This window comes from Mobula hypostoma, chromosome 13 (genome assembly GCF_963921235.1).
Source record: "Mobula hypostoma chromosome 13, sMobHyp1.1, whole genome shotgun sequence".
Lineage (NCBI taxonomy): Eukaryota > Metazoa > Chordata > Chondrichthyes > Myliobatiformes > Myliobatidae > Mobula > Mobula hypostoma.
Genome location: NC_086109.1, coordinates 61,822,317 through 61,830,646, shown reverse-complemented (window position 1 = coordinate 61,830,646; position 8,330 = coordinate 61,822,317). Strand labels below are relative to the sequence as shown.

The 8,330-nt window shown below is 45.2% G+C and overlaps 1 long non-coding RNA gene across 1 annotated transcript in view; it reads right to left on the bottom strand.

The window, feature by feature from the left end:
* Positions 1-2,210: 2,210 nt before the first annotated feature.
* Positions 2,211-8,330, bottom strand: part of LOC134355965 (uncharacterized) — an 86,299-nt gene continuing 80,179 nt past the window's right edge. The window contains exon 3 of the long non-coding RNA XR_010020235.1: positions 2,211-2,251. This is a non-coding gene — a long non-coding RNA (uncharacterized LOC134355965). The remainder of the gene's footprint in view (positions 2,252-8,330) is intronic.

The window sequence follows — 8,330 nt, the reverse complement described above, 5'->3', positions numbered from 1 at the left end:
TTTAAGTTTGCACACTAATCTCCTGTGTGGGACCTTGTCAAAAGCCTTTTGAAAATCCAAATATACCACATCCACTGGTTCTCCCCTATCCACTCTACTAGTTACATCCTCAAAAAATTCTATGAGAATTCAGTTGGCGGACGATTTCCCTCCACGCCACTCTGACATATTGGGAAAACATATACGTGGCAGGTTACAGCAGTTGTTTGCCTTTGCCTTCTGCCAGGTGAGTTTAAAGAGATCACCACCTCTTGCAGTGGATGACCAGGACATCTAAGTGTCTTGCCGTGCTCTTAGCGCTCCACCACATCTGCTGGCCTGCCTTCTTGACAGTTGGACCATTAATCGGTCTCCTCCGCTCAATCTGCCAGGGCCAGACTTCACACACTGGGATAGGCAGATCCCCTACCTCACCGAGGGTCAAAGACCCGTCAGCTACCCTCACCTGGTTTGGCCCGTCTGCCGAGACGGTTTACCGGGGTGTGGCCGCTGCGCGTGTTACAGCTTCTTGGAGCCACAGGTAAGAGCTGAGCGCCAGGTAGGGACCAAAGGTGGATGAGCAGCCCTGAAAAAGGGCACGGAAAGCACCCCACCAGAGGTGCTACCCCTCCCTAGACATTCCATGCACCCCAAAGTAATACTGCCAGAAATAAATTAACAAACAAGGTGCTATTACAAAACAAGTTAAAAAATAAACAATAAAATGCTACTGGCGCTCCATGCATGATGAGACCTGGATGCTGGCAGGGAGTTCAGTAGTCTCACCGCCTGGGGGAAGAAGCTCGTTCCCATCCTAACAGCTCCTCTCTTAATGCTGTGGTACCCCCTGCCTGATGGCAGGGTCAAAGGGATTGTTGATTGAATAAGAGGGATCATTGACAATGCTAAGTGCCCTGTCTGTAGTGCTGATATACTCCTGTCACATGTACATACGTATACTGAGTGCTCACTGCCTGACTGGGCCTGGACATCCTTCTGCTTAAGGCGGTCAAAGCAAACAACCCCCCCCCCCAAAAAAAAAGCATTTGGCAGGTGTTTGGGCCATGTTCCTTGACTTAGCTTTTAGACAAACACTGAATTTTTAAAAGGCTTTCAGATACAAAAAATTTTTGGAAACAAAGACTACCAAAAATATTAATGTTTCTTAAAAATAAAAATGGATGCCTGACCATCTGAGCCCCTTGCAGCAATTTCCCTCCATTTGATCAATGGGACAGTTTCTGCCCTTCTTTGGTTTGCTGCATTATCTTCACCACAATACATATAATCTTTGAAAACAACTATTCGAAGCCCAAAAGCTGAATACTGGACTGGAAATTTGAACTAAAGCTCTGCAAGTCAGGCAGCAACTGCCCAAAGGGTTGGTGGAGGTGGAGATTCTCACAACGTTTAAGAAGTACCCTGACTAGCACTTGAATTACCAAGGCATAGAAGGCTACCAAGTACTTGGAAATGGCATTAGTGTAGATGGTTCCCAAGGTCATGGTGGGCTGTAGGGCTTGTATGACTCTCTAAGGTCTATAAGAAACAAAACTAACAATGAAGGTTGCAGGAAGAGCTGTTCTACTGCAGACTTGATAGGTGACTTAAATATCATTTTAGAAATCGGCACCTCAATCATGAACACTGATCTTCAACGGGTACAGTGGATCATCAGAGAATTCCAGTTGGACCGATCCCTTGTACAGTTGAATCATTCATCTGCCTTAAGACTTCTGCATAAATAATTGGAAAGAGCCTCAATCAAAAGTTAATTCTGTTAATAATTTGAAGACATAGGATCCACATCAGGCTATTTCCGCATTGCCGAACCAATTTCTTACCATATCAGGCATCTGCTTTGAGATTTATGTTGGCCCGTTTATGTTGCTCTCTTGAAAAAAGAGCTTGTTAACGTTGATTTGGAGTGAGAGCTGCTGCCTCACTTTCGAACATTGATAGAAAGGCTCATTGTTTGAGTATGGACAATAGCAAATATTACCTGGTGCTGCCTCCCCTGATCAATCATCAGGATTCTGCAGATGCTGGAAAGCCAGAGCACACGCACACACACAGAGCTGGAGGAGCTCAGCAGGTCAGGCAGCATCCATGGAAATGAATAAAGAGTCTATGCTTAGGGCTGAGACCCTTCTTCAGGATAGGACCCTTCTTCGGTCATCAGAGCTGTGGGAATCTGCTTTATACTCTCAACATCAGTCAGAGTCTGAGTAGCGCACACAGACCACAGTACTCCCACTTCGATCCAGACGCTCTGAAAAGAAAACATCCTTTTAATGATTGCTATCTACATTGTAAGGTTTTGTGGAAGCCCATAAACTCTGAGTGAAGGTAAATATATCATGTGAACAGCACATACCATTCTCATGATGTGGCAGTGTAGTGGTTAGCACAACGCTTTACAATACAGGAAAGCCGGGTTCAATTCCCATCGCTGTCAATGTGGAGTTTGTACGTTCTCCTCGTGACCGTGTAGGTTTCCACTGGGTGCTCCAGTTTCCTCCCACAGTCCAAAGTAGATTGTTTGGTCATTGTAAGTTGTCCCGTGATTAGGCTAGGGTTAAATCAGAGGATTGCTGGGCAACACGGCTCAAAGGGCTGGAAGGGCCTATTTTGGGCTGTATCTCTAAATAAATAAATACATAAATAACTCTCCATTTTCCTCCACAGATGCTGCCTGACCTGTTGAGTTCCACTGCAATTTGCTTTTATTTGCTTTATAATTTTCATTTATTCCACTTTATTGACCTAGTTGCAGACAAGAGTTCAGGCCCATGCCTGACTGACTGAAAAAATCTACATTCAGCCACATAGCTTCATTGCTGTTATCACTGTTGTTTGGGACAGTACCTAGCAAGCTAAAGGAATTTGGCCTGTCCCCTAAAACCCTCACTAATTTTTATAGATGCACCGTTGAAAGCATTCTTCTAGGGTGCATCACAGCTTGGTATGGAAGTTGTCCTGTCCAAGACCAGAAGAAACTGCAGAAGATCGTGGACACAGCCCGGCACATCACACAAACCAATCTTCCGTCCTTGGACTCACTTTACACCGCAGGCTATCAGAGCAGTGCTGCCAGGATAATCAAGGACACGACCCACCCAGCCAACACACTTTTCGTCCCTCTTCCCTCCAGGAGAAGGCTCAGGAGCTTGTAGACTCGTACGGCCAGATTTGGGAACAGCTTCTTTCCAACTGTGATAAGACTGCTAAACAGATCCTGACCTGGATCTGGGCCGTATCCTGCAAATATCCGGACCTGCCTCTCGGTTTTTTTTTTGCACTACCTTACTTTCCCTTTTTTATTTTCTATTTATGATTTATAATTTAAATTTTTAATATTTACTATCAATTTGTACTCCAGGGAGCAGGAAGCGCAGAATCAAATATCGCCGTGATGATTTACGTTCTAGTATCAATTGTTTGGCGACAATGAAGTATAAAGTATAAAGTATCTGGTCTCCAGTGTAAGCCAGTGTCTCTGATGGAGTCCACCACAAAAGCCTTCACTGTCTCCGCTTCCTCCTTTTCCTGGTTTGAGCAGTCAGTTTTACCTTTGTATTTGATGCAATTCTTGGCTTGAGTTGTTTCTGAGAGTTTCTATTAGACCATCACCTTTGCACATACTAAACTTAAACCTCATAATGAACAGTTTAAGATGAGTCATGGATTTGATAGCATGCTTAGAGAGGAATAGTACAGTGCAAAAGGATATAACCTCAAAATCATCAGAAAATCTGCAGGTGCTGGAAATCCAAGCAGCATACATGAAATGCTGGAGGAAATCAGCAGGCCAGGCAGCGTCTATAGAAATGAACGAACAGTTGACATTTCGGGCCAAGACCCTTCATCAGAACCTCAAAATTACAAGTTTACAGGTGGTGTACTTTGTGCCATATAGTTAAAAGCACTCTTTCCTAAGTAAAATATCACAACTGTTCCCTATAATGAAAAGGCCGATAATCGGACACCAAGTTAATGTTAAGTTCTAGAAAGGAACAAGGGCAATGAGGAAAGAATTTCTTCTGCAAAGGCCTTGGACCATATGTATGTCTTTTTTGAATGAATATGTTTCTTTGCTCAATATTTTGAATTAGTCTACTTGCTATTTTTGAATGTTCGCTGGCTATTTTTAATGTTTTGCACCTTGGTGCCAGGGGAACACTGTCTCGTTCAGCTGTATTTATGTATGGTTTGAATGATAATTAAACTTGATTTGATTATATGGAGAAGACAAGAGAATGGGGTTTAAAATAAGTCAGCTGTGCTCAGGCCTAATTCTACTCCTATGTCTTGTGGTTTTACGAAAACAGCCAAGATCTCCGAATACGGCAAAGGTTATGAAATCAGAGAACATCCCAGCTTTTGGACTGAAGATCCAGGCTATGGAATGATGTGCCTCCAGCTAAGTTGTTCCAGTACATTATCACACTGGCATCTACCTGACAATGTAGAAAATTCCCTGAGCGTGTCTAGTTACAAAGATCCGGTAAATCCAATTATGCTAATTACCAACCAAGCAATGTACTGTGAATTATCTGCAAGGTGATGGAAGATGTCAGTGACAGTGCTATCAGGTGGACCCTACTGATTGATGATCTACTCACTGGTGGCCAGTTTTGGTTTCACCAGGCCACTTAGCTTTGAACCTAACAGTTGAATTCCAGAGGTGAGGCGAGCATGGGTCCACTTGATGCCAAGGTGCTGGTTGACCAAGTGTGGCATCAAATTTAGGCCTACGAGAGCCAATGAGCATAGAACAAGCCAGCACAGGATCAAACTCTTCAGCCTGGGATGTCAGTGCTTCCCAAGATGTCAACTTACAACTGAGAGTTCAGCTCCCAGTTCCCTGCCTATTCGTGTGTCTGTCTAAATGCCTCTTAAACATTGCAATCATTTCTGAGTTTCCACCTCCTCCCGGCAGCACACTTCAGGAGTGGTAGCTAATTCACACACAATGTGCGATGGCACAACATTATCCAGAACAAAGCAGCTTGATTGACCGGCACCCTAAACATTCATCCTCCACCAGTTCAAAGAGGCTGTGGTATGCACCATCGACAAAATGCCCTCTTCAGGTTACTCAGAGAGCTCCCTTCAAATCAATGATCTCCACCGCTGAGCACCAAGGCAGGAGCTACACGGGAACACCACAACCTTTGGCTTTGCTTTTACTTCTTGCACGTTGCTGACTGGGAAATGTGTTCCTGATCTTTCAATATAGAACACAGAACAGTACAGGTCCTTCAGCCCACTATGTTGTGTCAACTGCAAGACCAGTCTAGCCCTTCCCTCAATATAGCAACACACACAAAATGCTGGAGGAACTCAGCAGGCCAAGCAGCATTTATGAAAAAGAGTGCAGTTGATGTTTTGGGCTGAGACCATTCACAGGCCTGGAGAAAAAAAGCTGAGGAGATTTAAAAGGTGGGGGGGAGGGGAGAGAGAAACAGAAGGTGGTCAGTGAAACCAGGAGGGACCGGGGTGAACTTAAGGGCTGAGAAGTTGGTAGGTGAAAGAGATACAGGGCTGGAGAAGGGGGGATCTAATAGGAAAGGACAGAAGGCCATGGAAGAAGGAAAAGGGGGGAGGAGCACCAGAGGGAGGCGATGGACAGGTACGGAGATAAGGTGAGAGAGGGAAAAGGGGTTGGGGAATGGTGAATAGGGTGGGGGGGCATTACTGGAAGCTTGTTCATGCCATCAGGTTGGAGGCTACCCAGATGGAATATAAGGTGTTGCTCCTCCAACCTGAGTGTGGCCTCTTTGCAACAATAGGGGAGGCCATGGATAGACATATCTGAATGGGAATGGGAAGTGCAATTAAAATGGGTGGCCACTGGGAGATCCTGCTTTTTCTGGTAGGTGCTCAGAGAAGCAGACTCCCAATCTACATCGGGTCTCGCCGATATACAGGAGAGCACGGGACACAGTGTGTGACCCCAACAGAATCACAGCGGAAGAGTCGCCTCACCTGGAAGGACTGTTTGGGGCCCTGAATGGCAGTGATGGAGAGGGCATAGGGGCAGGTGTAGAACCTGTTCCACTTGCAAAGATAAGTGCCAGGAGGGACATCAGTGGGGAGAGACGAATGGACAAGGGAGTCACGTAGGGAGCGATCCCTGCGGAAAGCTGGAAGTTGGGGGGGAGGTGTGCTTGGTGGTGGAATCCTGTTCGAGGTGGCGGAAGTTGCGGTGAATTATGTGCTGGACATCGAGGGTGGTGGGGTGATGGGGTGAGAGCAGGCGAGCGTGAAATGGGAGAGATGCAGTTGAAAGCAGCTGCCTAGAGAGAGACACACAACTGACAGTTCATCAGAAGTAGAAAAATACTATAAAGGTGAAAGATGTTAAATTCAGGGCAAGGAGAAAAAAGGACAAATGAGATGGTCAGTGACGGGCACCACCTGCATTACCCTGACCATTCATGCTCTCCTCTGCTGGCACTGTTACGGTACGCACCCAACCCAGCCTGCCTCTGGGGTTTAGTCACTCCGATTCTCCGAAGTATGGATGGCTGGCACGGTCCCCTTAAAGATGCTGGCCTCTCCACTAATTGTCCGCCATGTTTTGGTGCCAAGATTTGGATATTTGAAAAGCTCAGGCTCGGGGCTCAATCATCAGCTCAACTTTGGTTCAGTCTGCGATTGCGTTTAGGATTTCTGTCTCCTTTGGATTCTCGTCTAGTCTTGTTGGGTTCTCATCTGACACCCAGTCAAGAACCCTGCTCTTGTTTCAGTCTTGAAATGGTGTCTCATTTCTAGTTTTGGATGCTCCAGCACTTGGGTCCTGAACATCCTCGCCGAGACCTCTCATTACAGACACCCCTGTCAGCGTCGAACTCAACATTAGATCCAGCTCTGGATTCTTCCCTCGGGGTTTACTTCCGAAGACATCGCCATGAGCGGGTACAGCCACAAGGCAGCAGAGGTTTGAGGTCAGAGTTTTCCTTCTCCTAGATGAGTTGTCAACCACAGCTGACGAGCCCCATCTGCTCAAAGCGAATGGTTTTAAGTTGCTAGTAGCTTGCCTTTGCCCCTTTTTTGTATCAATAGAAATGGTCCCACCAGACTTAGTAGCTAAAGCACACATGTGAAGGCCAAGATCTGGACTTGGTTGTCAGTGGAGGCAACAATGTGTCTAAGAATTGGAATAAAATAGGGAAGCAGCAGGCAGTGTGGTAAGATGCACCCTAATGAACTTAAGGGTTTAGGCACCCTTAATACTCACAGGGTAGAGGAGTCCAAAGCTAGAGGGCCTAGGCTTAACAAAAGAGGCAGAAGGTTTTAAAGTTACCCAAGGGGCAAATTTTTCACACACAGGATGGTGGATATATGGAAAAGGCTGCCAGAGGAAGTGATAGAGGTGGGAACAATAATGACATTTAGAAGATATTTGGACAGATGCAAATTACAGGACCATAAAGGATAGAAAAGGTGTAGAGGGGATTAGGCCAAATGCAGGCAAATGGGGCTAACTGAATCAAGCAACTTGGCCAGAAGGGGCAAGATGGGCTGAAGGGCCTGTTCCTCTAGCTCTATGACTCTGTGACACGATATGTAGGTGGGCCGATGCATGGATTATAGAAACAGCGGTATAACCACAATTATAGACTGCAGCAGGGCTGAAGCAGGCTGGAGGCATGGGAACTATGGTAAATAAAATTTAACACAGAGGAGTGTGAGGTGATGTGTAATGATGGGAAGAATGAGACGATACAATGCACGCTGAGAATGATGCCTTCAAAAGCAGGGTAAGGATAGAAAGGCCTAGGGGTATTTGTGAATAAATCTTTCAAGGTGGCAGATCAGGTTAACAAAACAGTTATAGAGCATTTACAGGATCCTGGGCCTTACAGAAGCGCAGAGAACAAATTCCAGGAAGTTATGGCTAGTATTTTTAAAACATTAGTTCAGCCTCTGCAGGAGTATTATCTCCATTTCAGGGCACCACCCTTCAGAAAGAATGTGTAGACTTTTTGAAGATAAGGCAGAAATCACTAAAATCAAGGCAGCAGAAAGAGATTATTTCTACAAAAGACTAAAGAAATTGGGATTATTCTCTTTGAAGCAAAGAAGGTTCAGATTGTGTAAAATATAGTGGAAGGGTTGGGTAGCATAGGATACATGTTATTAAACTATAAGAAATAGAATCATAAATAGGGCATTCAGCTTCTTGTACCTACTCCACCATTCAAAAAGAACATAGCTAGTCTTTTATCATTGCGACAATTTCTAGCTAAATTCCTTGATTCCCGTAATTTCTAAAAAGCCTATTGATCGTCTGTCTTGGACATAGTATTTTGAGACTGTGTCCCTGGTTCTGGTCTAGCAAG